The following is a 14,827-nucleotide window of genomic DNA, read 5'->3' as shown; positions in this document are numbered from 1 at the left end:
CTGAATACTTGTAAAATTTTAAATCAATAACATATAAAATAAGGTCAAGAAATTTTCCCAGAGCAAGGAGATAAATATTTTTAAATAATTTTTAATGATTTAATAAACTCAATTGTTATTTATTAAGAATGCCAATGGACATAGGAAAAAAGATGGGAAAAACAACAATCTAACAAGTAATAGAAGAAAATTTTATAAAATGTCTTTAGATCCAAAGGGTCTCATGAAGATCAGGCAATATTAACAAAAATAGCCAATATGTAGTAATATTCTGGTAGTTATATTTTAATTTTAGGTAAAAGAAAAATCCTATTATTCTAGCCAAGAAGGACAATGTGTCTGGCCTCAAGATTCTCAGAAATATATAGTAAAATGTAATATAGCACTGACCATTGAGGCCATATTTTTCTTCTTTGAAAAAAAATGAGAAATAATATATAAAATTAAAAGTACATAAATAATAAATGTACAGTTTGATGAATTTTTGAAAACACCCTTGTAATTAGCACCAAGTTAAGAAACAGAACATGGCCATCAGCCTGGACACTTCTCATGCCCCTGCAGTAGAATAGTTTAGCCTATTTTTGAGCTTTGTATAGATGCAATCATACTGTGTATAGTTTCTGGTGTCTGGCTTTTTTTTTTTTTTTTTTTGTAACATTGTGTTATTGCATTTAGTTGTGATTTGTTCCTTCTCATTGCCATACAGTATTCCACTGTATGACTAAACTACAGCTGTTCATTCTACTGGTGGGCATTCAATCAATGAATACTGGCTTCAAGTGGCTCTATGATGGCTATATATATATATGTCTTTAGTAAACATGTATATGCATTTCTGCTAGGTATATACCTAAACTTTAAATTGATGCATCATGGGTAGACATATATTTAAATTTAATAGATACTGCCAAACAGTTTTCTAAAGTTATTGAACCAATTTATAGTCCTGTCAGCAATATATGAAAGTTCCAGTTGCTCCAACACTTTCCTCCAATACTTGTTATGTCTATCCTGAATTTCAGTCATTCTGGAAAGTGTGTAGTTATATCACATTGTGGTTTTAATTTGTATTTACCTGATGGCTAATGAAATTTAGAATGATTTTACATGTCTATTGGCCATTGAATATCCTCCTTTTGATGTGTCTGTTCAAGTCTTTTATGTTAAATGCTCCTTGGTCTAAATTACTGTAGTTCTGTAAGTATAGATTTCTGATAATGTAAGTCAATTACTTCTGGATTTCCTCTTCAAGATTGCCTTGGCTTTTCTTGGCCTGTGAATTTCCATATAAGTTTTAGAATCAGCTTGTTGACCCCACAGAAAAAGACTTGCTAGAATTTGTTTGGGATGGCATTTAATCTATGAATGAATTTTGGGAGAATTGACGCGTTTACATTATGTCATAGATATCCATGAACATAGTATATCTTTCCATTTATTTATGCCTTTTTTAATTTCTTCCAATAATGTGTTGCAGTTCTCACAGTACAGATTTCACACACTTTTGGTTAGATTCATTCTAATTAATATTATGTTTATATATTATAGAAATATTATATACTTTATAATTATATTTATATAACATATAACTATACAATTTATAATTATATTAATATATAACCATATAAAATGTTTATATAATATATAACTATATAATTTATAATTATATTTATATAATATATAAGTATATAATTTATAGTTATCTTTGTATAATATATATTTATGTAATTATAAATTTATAGAATATATTATGTTTTTTGTGTGTGGTAGTAGCATAAGGATAGACACACAGACCAATGGAAGTTCTAGTCTATTCTATTCTGGAGCATTAGAAATATTTAATATCTTAACCTGTTTACAGACATATACAATATTTGTTGTTTACACAGATATATACAATTGTCAAAACTAATTGATCTGTACTCTTAATTAGTATACTTTATTTGTTTTCTGTATGTTTGTTTTACCATAACAAGCCAGTATGAAAAAGAAAACATTTGATTTATAGGGACAGACAATTCAAAATAGAAGAAATACACTACCAAAAAAATAGAAATTACAATAAGATAAATTTTTTTGTCAAAATAACAAAATTTTCCTTAATAACATTATCAGTATAATAACTGTAGGGTAGAAGGACACAAGTACTTTTATGTTTTAGTGGAAGTGTTAACTGGTAAACCTTACAAGAGGGCAAGTTAGCAAAAGACTTAAAAATATGTGTGTACATTCATTAGAAATTTTACTCCCAGGAATTTATTTTAAAGAATCCTTTATTCATTCATTCATTCATTTATTGAGATAGATTTCTTTCTATCACACAGGCTGGAGTGCAGTGGCTCAAACTCAGCTCATTGCAACATTTGTCTCCTAGGTTCAAGCAACGGCCTCCTGAGTAGCTGGGACTATAGGCACATGCCACCATGCCCAGATAATTTTTGTATTTTTAGTAGAGGCGGGATTTCACCATGTTGGCCAGGCCAGTCTCAAACTGCTGACCTCAAACTATCCACCTACCTCAGCCTCCCAAGTGCTGGGATTACACGCATGAGCCACTGTCAAGAATCCACCATTGATATAGCACAGATTTCACTATTAGAATGTTCACTGAAAAATTGTCTATGATAATAAAACACTGAAATCTACTACTAAAAGGGAATTAATAAGACAAACTATAATATATAACAATGAAATAACATCAATCATTTAAAATTATCGCATAAAAAATTAATAATATAGGAAAATATTCTTAATATTCAAGCAATTCGCCTACCTCAGCCTCCCAAGTAGCTGGGATTGCGGGCATGCACCACCACGCCCAGCTAATTTTTGTATTTTGGACAGGCTGGTCTCGAACTCCTGACTTCAGGTATCTTCCCACCTTGGCCTCCCAAAGTGCTGGGATTACAAGCATTAGCCACCATGCCAGGCCCCAGCTCCATCTCTTCAACTCTAGGATATCACAAGGATCTAAGTTCCCTCTCCCAAAAAAAAAAAAAAAAAAAAAAAAAAATTGGCAAAAGAAAATAGCTACAATATTGATCATTCAATGCAATCCCAGTTTAAGCTTTTTAATTTATGTATATACTAATTGAGAAGTGCTCCAAGAAAACATTGGAAGGATACAAAACTAAATGTCAGCACTGACTATTTTCGTGTAATGATATCAATGATGATATTTCCATTTCTTCTTTTCGGGCCTTCACTTTTTCTACATGTTTAACAATGAACATGTATTACTTTTATACTAATAAAAATCATATTTTAAGAAATTAGAATAGTACATACAATGACATTCTAATACATTTGAAAATCTCAATGAATAAAACTGTTTTCTTGGAGGAAAAAATAAATTGACTAAGGAAAAATATGTATTTATATACGTAGAAAAGCACACCAATCCTGAAACTGTGGATGACTTCTACTTTCTTTTTAAATATCCATCTTCAGTTTTCAGGAGTTCTCCAGCAAATATACATTCATTTTACAATTGGAAAAAAAAGCCAGGAAAACACAAAGGAAAACTAGGAGAAACAGCCATAGTTTTCTGTGCTGCTGGAATATTGCACCTCACGTAATCTTAGAGACAACTTGCAAAGAACCCTGGACACATATACAGAATCACTATTTTTACCCAGACAAGCTCAGCTCTGATGCCTACACCCTCTACCAGCAGCTTCCACTTAAATTTGCTCAAGTAAACTTCACAACAGCCCATTGATGTTGGCATTACTCTTTTTATTTTTACAGATAAAGAGAAACTGCCCAGAGAGGATGATCACTTACTTAAAGAGACCCAGGGAATGTAGAGGAAGAAGGGATTTGAACCCAGGTCAGCCCACTTTCAAAGCCAATGCCTTTTTTTTTTCTACAAGAGTATTCTCTAATCATATTACAACCAAGACCACCAAAAAGTTGTTATAAACTCAAGCCATGATGCAGAGGGCCTCCTTCAAGATAAACACAATCTGTTTGGAATGCACCAACTTTATTGAAAAATATTACTGAAATCAAAGCCTTTTGCACTACTTTATTCATTATTTTTATGGTACTCCAGGATTTTTGTGGGATTTGTTTTTCATTTCACTTCTGTAAGCCTGCCAATGCTTTAAAGCAATATTTCAATTGGGGGTTAAAAAAAAAAGTGGTTTTCCTAGCAAAAATTCAACAATGTTTTCCATCCTTCTTTCATACGTTTTTGGGAATTCTCCCCTCCTACTTTCCCTGTTTCTCCTCCCAACTCCCATAAAGTACAAATTTAATACTCATGCTACTTTTAAAATGTCCCCTAATGTTCAAAAGAAATTAAATTTGCCGTTGCAAAATTTTGAAATGTTACTTTTATCACCAGCAGTTCCAGCTGGGAAGTCACAAATCATCCAGAAACAAAGTCAATGAAAACACAAGCTCTGTAGTCCTCAAGCAGTTGTGGACTGTCGCCTTATAAGATGATGAAGGATTACATGGAGGTGTGCTCAGGGGCTGGAGAAGCCCAATCCCTGAAATGAAAACAAACTGTTTAGCTCTTTCATTCACTGGACAGACACTCGTGTTTTCAACAGGTATCAGTACTGCTTGCTATTGAGGAGCTGACAATCCAGGTTTGGTTTAGGACAGGTAAAGTTTAGAAAGTGAATTTAATTATTTGGTTTCAGACTGCTATCTGGAATTCTAGGGATGCCTCAGATGTGTCTTGGGGGGCTATGGAAAGGAGGAGAGGAAGAGGCGAGGATTCTAGGCCAACAACCCCACCCCTCACCTAAATCATAGTTGTTTAAAAGGGATTGTTTCATGCACTTAGATTCCCCAACAGGTTTATTTTGGATGAAGGACAATGTTGTTTAAAATAAAAGTCTGAGGGTCAGAGGGAGGAATCCCTGCTTCAATGCATGAGACGGAGCTGAATGAAAATAGCTTTCATGCTCATCAGACACTGAAAGAGTGAAAGCACTGAAAAATCTGCAAGTGTCCTGAACTACACACCTTGGTCTAAATACCTCCTTTAAAGGCTGAGAAATTGCAGACCAGACCAAGCAAGGAAATGCCCAGGGTCACAGGGATGTTCCTTACAGGTGCCACCAAGAAATTTCTGAAATTTCAGTATTGGTGGTCCATCCAGAAAACTCAGACACAGGACTTTTTGTAAGAAAATCACATTTCCAAAATGTACTTATTCACTTATATCCTGCTTCTTTTCAAAACAGAGATAAATAGGAGAGCACTAGGATCCACTGTGACTGAAACCTGAGAGCTAATATTATTATTAAATGTTGAAATTAAGTTTTGAGCTTCCTGCCACTCGAGTAGAAAGAGAAACCCACTATGTCCCATAGCTTTCTTTGATGAGGAAACATCCATTCTTTTTCAAAGAGATTACTTCACAAAGAAATGTCCTTATGTAACCTCACAGAGGAGAAGAATTGAGCCCTTTTTCTGAAGAAAGATGCTGATAAGTCCAAAGATACTTACTTTCTCATCTAGACTGACCCATTCAGCTATTTTGCACGTTAATGTGTGAACTCACCCACTGGCCACTTCCACTGACATTATAAATGAAATCTTTGGTTTTGTAAACTGAGAAATTGAAAATTCTTGTTTTTCCTCTTCTCATTTTTCAGTTACATCTGTTACTCCAAACTTTGCATTCCGCATAACTGGTATTTGCATAAAAGGAATATAAACTCCATAGACAGAAGAAAAGAGCAGAGAAAGAATGAAAATATTTATTATTTGGGAGATATCCACTATTCCATATACCATCATCATGATATTGATTGATTCTATGCCCATTCTGGGTCACTCACTTCCTGTACTCAGTGAACTCCACGCTATATCTCAGTGAATCCCTACCACAACCCTTTACAGTGGCTTTTCCTTAAAGAGAAGGAAAAGCTGAGAACTCACCAGGCTCAGAAGTTTGGTCTGTTTACACAGATAGATGTTCATTCAAACACCTGCTGTGGGCCACCTGCAGTGAGCCATGCACTGTTCAAGGTATTCCAGGTCCCTGAATAACATCCATTGAACCCCTGCCTTCAGTGGCCTCTCTCTCATGACTCAGGAAAGCCAGTAGTCAACAAATAAGAAAGAACAACAAACAAAAACAAACAAGAGAATCACAGATGGTGTCACATGTTGGGAAGAAACCAAACTACAGAAAGAGATCGGAAAGTAATTGGAGGTGGGAAGAGAAGCCACGGTACATTATGTGGGTGGTCAGGAGGGTCTATCAGAAGAGGTGATAATTAAGCTGAAACCAGAAGGATGAGAATGAAGAATCAGGGACCTGAGGGCCAGGTGGGACCAGCAGAGCCTAGGTCTGCACTGGGCAGTTGAGGAAGCCTGGGAGGCCTCCTATCTACTCTCTCAGACAGCCCTATGAGGTTGGCATTATCCTTTACTGCACAGACACGCACATGGGGGCTTAGAGTGGTTAAGTGACTTGATCAAGAACACACAGCCAAGAACAGTGAAGCAAGATTTGAATCCAGGAACATTTGGCCCCAAATCTGTGCTCTTAGCATTGACCTTATTTGATTTGACCCTTGATTGACTAACCAGCTACCGGCACTGACAATACAATTTACACTGGGTCAGTTAGTTAATTAGTTCATTGTCTATACATTATCACTCATACTTGGCCTCATTCCAGAAATGGTTTGAACCCTCTCCCCAAGATTCTCTGTACTTACTGGAGTCTCCTTCAAACAGAGTCCCCTACTCCAGCTAGATGGGTGGTACAAGAAACCCGATGATGGTGTCATCTCAAGATACAAGTTCACACTCCTTAAGAAGAATCTTGCAGATAAGGTTGCCTAACCACACAGCCCATTTCTCGTCCTGGGGGTACTTGGGAATCGTCTGATCCTCTGTTGGGAGGTGGGGGCCTCACCAGAGCAGGAGTTTCACAATGCCATGTTGCTGTCATGAATCTTGCAAAGGTCCTGTGGACACCTAGGAACTCAAGCTTTCATTTACCAAGACAAAAACTAAGCAAACAAAAACACTTCTACCTCCTGTGATGCAGCCAACATCCCCTGGAGAGTCAGAAGAACATGTGTTCCACTGCTCCACCCATCTCCATGGCCATCATTCTGAACATGGTATCATCATGGAAGCATCCTTTCAGCTACTCCCCAATCCTGACATAAGCTGCACTGCTGTGAAAGCAGTCTAGAGTGTCAGGAAAATCTTCTAACACTGTGGCTCATTTCCAAGCCTACCGGTTGATGAAACCCACTGCAATGACCTCCATGAAGCACAGGAAAGTGGGTCACTCCCTAAATTGCCAAGTCTGCCAAAAATAGGCATGTTGCATCATCACCACACAGGACCTGATTCTTACTCAAACAAGTGTAAGTAAGGGGGAGTTTCTGAATAATTTGCCATCCGAAAAAAGAGGCTGCCATTCAGGGAGCTCTTATTATCTCAGAATAACAGGCAGCACGTGTCTAGCCTAACCTTGTGCTGAGAATTATTCCTGACCCCTTACCATATTAACTCATTAATTCTCACAATTCCATAAGGTAGGTATAACTGTCATCATTATTTTACAGATAAGAAAATCAAGGCACAAAGTTTGTATCACTTATCTGAAGTTATCCAGCTAGAAAGGAATAAGGATGGATTCAGGCTCCTAATGGTTACCTCTGCAGAATCTCATACAAAGCCATATGAGAAGGTTGTTAGCCTATTACTTGTACAAAAATCAGAAACTCATATCCAGTTGTCATCATGGATGAAAAAATGTGGGGGAGGGAATGGAAATGGTGGAGATAGCATTAGCAGCTTCTTTTCAGCTTCACTTTTATGCATGCCAAAAGCGCACGTTGCAAAAACATGCATTTCAGACAGTGAGGAGCTGGACATGGGTAGCAGAGGTTAGAGCTAATACTAAGCCTGCAGCTGTGGAACCTGAACTAGCAGCTTCCCATCCCATGGCTCTGATTGCCCCATGGCTTGTGGGGTTACAGGTCTATTCCCCATCCCTTGAGACACATTACAGCATGGTCCACTAGGCAACTTTCTAAGTGACAGCAATGCGTCCATAGGCATTGACAGGGCTTCTGCCCCCCAGGCTCCTAACCACTTAACTCTCAAAAGAAACGCCTCCCAAGGCAGCCATCTTTATTTTGGACAGTGACATGAAAATTCCAGTTCCTTTAGCAAGGAGCTCTGTGCTGAAGACAAGGTTTGCCTCTGTCCAGAAAGGCAGTTTCAAGGTAAAAACTGAACATCCCTAGAGTGACAAAGCATTTTGTCACCCATTAATTCTGAGAGAGAAAGAGGGGGAGAAAGAAGCAAAGACAAACATGCAAGCTCCCTCCTTAATCTTCACCCTGGCACAGGCAGACAGGAAGCGAAGGAAAGCCTAGCGCCTCTCTCCCTTTCTCTCTGCTCCCTGCCTTTAGTCGTGGATGGAAATAAGCTACAAATGTTCCCCAGGAGATGCACAGGTGGACAAGCTTGTATGTCAGCTTAGAGTATGCACAGCGTGCTCACATTGAGAAGGTACCTGGGAGATGATGCAGTTCGGTAGTATCCAACAGAAACAGAATGTGAGCCACATACATCATTTTACATTTCATCGTAGCTACAGCAAAAACAAGAAAAACAGCAATTTAATATATCCAAAATATTATCATTTCAGCATCTCAACACTATAAAAATTATTGGATTATTTTACATTCTATTTGTTTTATTGTGTATTTCACACTCACAGAATTTCTCCTTTTGGATTCAATTCACTTCCTTTCAAATGCTCAATGTCACCTGTGGTGAGTGGCCACCGCATGGGACAACAGAGGTCTAACACATCGTTCCCTCTGATGGATGATCACAGATCTTCTTCAACATCCCTTAAGGAATCATCTAGTTCCTTGCTACTCAAATATGGCTGGCCAATTGATAGCAATGGCATCACCTGGCTTGTTAGAAATGTAGACTCTCAGGCCCCACCCAGAACCTATTTAAATTAGAATCTACTGATGCTGTCCTCAGGTGATTCATCTGCTCCTGCACGTGAAACTCTGAAAACCCTGTTATCTCCTCTTAAGCACTTCCTGTGGCTGGGAACTCACCATCCTATCCCCAAGGAAGCCCATGCCATCTTTAAATGGATCTAGTTATTAGAAAGACATTTATCCTCCCTTTATTGAGTGCTCCCTATGAGCCTAGCACTGTGCTAAGCACATCCCATGAATCGTCTCATTTAAGCCCAGTACAGTCCTGTAAGAAGAAAGGAGGCCCTGTAAAACTGGATAACTGGCCCCAGATCATGTGGCCAGAACTCTGTCCTTGTGCTTGTTTCCTGAACCACTCACTGTACCAGGGTATCACTGTCCCTTCTGCCACATGCCATACAGAGCCCAGGAGTCTTTTCCAGCTTCGGAGAAGACTGTTGTTGGTGCTCAGGAGAGATGGTCTTCAGTACCAGACTTTATATTTTTGTGGGTTTCATTTCTTGCTGATTTCATTCTTTCATTTATTTTCATTCCGTTATTTCATTTCTTGCTTAAATACACTCTGTTGGTACCTGCCCACTCAGCATTTACTTTCCTCATCAAGGTTTAGAACAAGTTTAGAAATGGGCAGCTAAGCAAATAGGCAGAAATGAGTAAAAGTCATATGATGCCATTAGACCATTCAAATCTTCCTGGTTTCCAATTAAATAAGGTACATGGCTGGAAAAGTCAGGTAAGCTACACACAGGGAGGGACCCCAATTATATCACCACCTGTGTTGAGAAAGATACTGAACCTGCCAGAGAATGTCATGAGACAGCAAGCCGAGGAACATGATGGAAGTACAGTCAGGTGGAAAATGAAACTAAAGAGAGGAAAGCAAGCTCTTAAGGAGTTTTCCTTCTTCACCATTGCGTATCAAGTGAAACTCCCAGAAAACAAGACTATCACTTTCCATCTGTGTTTCCCCTCACAGGAGGAAATCGCTGACTGCCCACTAGAGGGTTGAGGGTCTCTGTGGAACTTGTACTATTGTTTTGGAAGTGAATTATTTCTCAGTTCGAAACAAAACTCTTTTTGTCTTGAATAATAACGGAAATCACTGGAATCTTATGGTAAAATTCTGGTTAATAATTTTATGATTTTTAAATGACTGCCATATTCTTCAGCTTTCCAGGAAATCAAGGATCACTGTGCATTTGAGGAAGAGTGGAAGTGGGAGAAGAGAGGAAAGGAGTTAATGGGGAAAGGATGAATCAGAAACAAAGAAAAACAGGTAGCACCAAGCAGAAGCCCTACACAGCCAATCTCGCTAACATACCTTTCTGCCCACTTGTTCCCATGTGATGTGATGTGCCTGCATTGATTTTCTCTAAATTAGAAAATATATTCAGGATGGCCAAACTTAAGATAGAGACGACATGACACACACAACATTCACCTGGGCAGTTACAGGGGATCCCAAAGAAACAGTCATCCTCTTGAGCAGCTGATTATAAGGAGAGACCTTTAATATCAGTTGTTAAAGAAATGTCAAACATATTGAGATGCCGCAGAGAAAATAAGCAGTAGTTTCAAATACAAGTCCTGGTTTAAGATCCTAACAGCAGAACATCTGTACTGCAGCCCATTATTTGCCATCTTGATATTTCTGACATAGGCATTTCTACACGGGCAGAGGCACTGGTTAATGTGAAAATAGTAAATTATTCTCCAGTGCAATCCTAGGCACTACAGCTTTTATGAAATAAGAACCAAACACCTTCACTGGCACCTTCCCAAGCAGCCCAGACTCCATACCTGTTGTGTTCCTTTCACTCATCAAACACTGTATTCACATCAGGCCAGGATCTTCTGAATTCATGAGATTCCAGTTAGCAGGAAACCATAGTTGGTGATATGCTTTGGATCTGTGTCCCCACCTAAATCTCACATTGAATTGTAATTGCCACTGATGGACGCAGGGCCTGGTGGGAGGTGACTGGATCATGGGGACGGTTTCTCATGAATGGTTTAGCACCATCCCCTTAGTGTTGTCCTTGCAATAACGAGTAAATTCTTGCGAGATCTTTTGGTTTAAAAGTTCTGGCTCGCCCTTTGCCTTCCACCATGATTGTAAGTTTTCTGAGGCCTCTCCAGAAGCTGAGCAGATGCCAGCACCATGCTTCCTGTACAGACAGCAGAGCGGTGAATCAATTAAACCTCTTTTCTTTGTAAATTACCCAGTCTCAGGTATTTCTTTATAGCAATGCAAGAACAAACTGATACAGTTGGTTAATCCACAAGAAAATTCTCTAGGGCAGGACCAACCTGTGTCACTCTTGTATCCTCAGTGCCTGGGACAATGCTTAGCTCACATAAGGTATAGTGGGCATTCAGTATAAATTTGTCAAAGGACGGATGGCTGTCCTGGAGGCCTCACTCCTATGTTTTGAAAGTCTTCATTCTCAGCAGTAGAAATCACAGCAGTTGGCCAACATGGTGAAACTCCATCTACTAAAAATACAAAAATTAGCTGGGTGCAGTGGCACACACCTGTACTCCCAGCTACTCAGGAGGCTGAGGCAGGAGAATCCCTGGAATCCAGGAGGTGGAGGTTGCAGTGCATCAACTCTGGTGAAGAAAGAAAGAAAGAAAAAGAAAAAGAAAGAAAGAAAGAAAGAAAGAAAGAAAGAAAGAAAGAAAGAAAGAAAGAAAGAGAAAGAAAGAAAGAGAAAGAAGGAAAGAAAGAAAGAAAGAAAAAGAAAAGAGAGAGAGAAAGGAAAAGAAAAGAAAAGAAAAGAAAGAAAGAAAGGAGAAAGGGGGGAGGGGGGGAGAGAAAGAGAAAGAAAAAAAGCACAACAGTTAATATTTATTGGAGTTTAACTTTGTCTCGAACACCAGTGAAACACTCTATCAGCATTACCCATGGACCCCCCAACAGCATTATGAGGCTCTGACTTTTATTTCTATCTTACACACAAGGGAACTATGGCACAAAAAGATTGACATGGGCCAGGTCCGGTGGCTCACACCTGTAATCCCAGCACTTTGGAAGGTTGAGGTGGGTGGATCGTTGATCAGTTTGGTCAACATGGTGAATTGAAACCCCATCTCAACTAAAAATATAAAAAAAATAGCCAGGCATGGTGGCACACACCTGTAGTCCTAGCTACTTAGGAGGCTGAGGCAGGAGAATCACTTAAACTTAGAAAGCGGAGGTTGCAGTGAGCCAAGATTGCGCCACTGCACTCCAGCCTGGGTGACATGGGTGACAGAGCGAGACTCCAACTCAAAAAAAAAAAAAAAAAAAAAAAAAAAAAGCAAAGAAAAAGAAAAAGACTAACATGTCCCATGTCCTCCTGCCAGTAGGTGGCAGAACCAGGATTCAAAACAAGATCTGTCAGTCTCCTTGTTTCCGATCAACTCGCTTCATGCCTCATTCTTACTTTCATTCTCTAACCCTGCTCCTTCTCTCGGGAAAGAAAAGGGAAGGTCATTCTGCAGCAGGGACTGCCACCTTTGAAATGTCACTGCACCAATTCGATTCAAAGGCTGAGACATTTACTCATTCTGAAGTTGGAAAAACTTTACTAGGCATAGGTCTTATGCCAGGCACTGGAGATACAGGGATGGATAGTTGGTAGTTCCTCTGCTCCACAGGCTTGTCTGGGGGCAAATGGATAGACTTGTAAGGTCAATACAATGTGGCATTGAAACAAACTTCTACTGGACTCTGCCAAGCTGGCATCACCAAGCCAGCACCAGGCAGGGTGTGGGGATGCCACAGACCCTGTCTGCCTCTGAAAGCTGAGCAGCCCACACTTGGGACCAAATGCATGGTCAACACCAAATGTGTAGGAGGCATGCAGAGGGAGTGAGATTATTGCAAATTGAAGTCATTGCCAGTTCCAGGAGATGAATGCAAAGCAACCCCAACAGACACACCCGGAGTGTCTCTGTCATTTCTAAGTATGTTTCAGTTGACATATTCCCTGGGGATAGTTATTTAGGAGGTCTGGGAAAGTAACACTTGCTGTGGCCACATCTGTTCAGCAGCCCGAGGCTGAGGGATCCCTGTGGCCGCCTTAAAGCTGCTGTAGTCCCATTTTGGTTAGAAAACCTCGGGAAAATATTGCCGTGGTCAAGAATGAACAAGGCTGGGCTCTTGTTAGTGGCTGGGGATTGCTGTGGTTCAGCAAGGTCAGATAAGCTTCCTGGACTTGACTGTGACTCTGAACAACACATCTGAGCTGTTTAACACTCAAAAGGGTAGCCTCTAGTGGAAATAGCCCAGAGCTATTTCTCCAGGAGAGCCACATGAGCAAACCCACTTCTCAGAATCCTGACCAAGGCTCAGGGGAATTCTCTGAGCCTTCACTGAACCAGTTCTCCAAAGTACTGTGTAATTAATGACTCCCAGAAGAAATCCTCTTCTTGTCACCAAGAAGGGAAAAATAAAAGCATTCCTGCAACTGTTTTATAGCTTGGGCGGAGCAGATTCATTTTTAGCCAGCTCAAATAAATTATTATGATATAAATCTATGATGTAAATAATAATAGAGACCAATATTTTATAGGATCACTTGGCAAATGCCCCTCAAGCATGTTCATCACTTTTAAAATGCAAAAGAATCAACAGAATTTGCAGAAGATGTTATTGTTATTAATAGAATAGAATTTGGGCTTTTTTTTCTTTTTCTGTGCAATTTCTGCAAGAGCATAGCAGGTTTCGTCTATGTGACAGCTGGCATGGGGTCTTTTAAGTATAATTTGTTTCTATACAATGGGTGGATCTATTCATTCGCTCACAAATATTTATGAAGCACTTACTAAGTGCAGGACACTCAGATAGAGATGCTGAAGGAAAAGACAAAGCCCCTGCTTATGGAGCTGGCATTCCTGTCGGGGAGACAGACATTGAAAAAATAATAAGACATACGATTTTTGATAGATGCTGTGCAAAATACAGAAACAAGAAGTGACTAAAATTGAAGAAGAGAAATATTTGGGGTTCAGGCTCAATAAAGACCTTCCTACAAAGATAACCTTTAGAGTGAGTTCAGAAAGATGCTCTTGCAAAGGTCAGGGGAAGACCTTCCAGGCACGAGGAAGAACTTGTGTCTATGTCCAAGGGCAGACAGAGCACAGCTGAATTGGAGAAGCTGGAAGAGAAGCAGGGTCGGGGTGGTGGTGGGGGGGCTGGAATGTGATGAGTGAGGGGGAGGGGGCTGGAGGAATGGGCAGGGGCCAAGTTCCTTGCTCTGAAAGTGGCATCTTTTAAAATATTCTGCCTGGCTTCACTTAGCAACTCATTGCAGCAGACCAGTACCTGATCTCCTTTCCCTTCCCCCCACTTAGAACCCTGGAAGCACTTCCTTAAGGTTTAAAAAGAAAAACCAAGACACTGTGGCCATCCTCTGCTTCATTCCAGCAACGTCCACAGGGACGAGGAATCAGGCTCCTTAAAAGGATGTGGGTGATGTTCTTCCAAGAACACATTCATTCTTCCCACCCCAGCCAGCCAACCCAGGGTGGCTGCACTCAGAATGCTGCCTTGGTCGCTGATAATAATTGTTGCATTAATTGGTGCTGTCCAGACCAGACAGAAGGTAAAAGATCCCACTGTGTCCAATAATTAATGTTTTTCCCTCACTGCAATGCCATTAATAAGGGGCTCTTCCAAGAAAGGAGTAATTGGCTGGTTGGGCATCATTAGGGTATTTATAGATAAGCTTTGGTCTGGAGACAGGGAGGAAAGCTGATTATGTTTATTTAGACTCTATTATCTATCGCTAATGTGTTATCCTGCGTTCTGATCGTCCCCATTCTCTGGGTCGTAATGATACAGGGCACACTCGCAATGTGATTTCAATGACCTA

The sequence above is a fragment of the Saimiri boliviensis genome, chromosome 12 (assembly GCF_048565385.1).
Source record: "Saimiri boliviensis isolate mSaiBol1 chromosome 12, mSaiBol1.pri, whole genome shotgun sequence".
In the NCBI taxonomy this organism is placed as follows: domain Eukaryota; kingdom Metazoa; phylum Chordata; class Mammalia; order Primates; family Cebidae; genus Saimiri; species Saimiri boliviensis.
The sequence above is the reverse complement of the archived record's forward strand: the minus strand, read 5'-3'. Positions refer to the sequence as shown.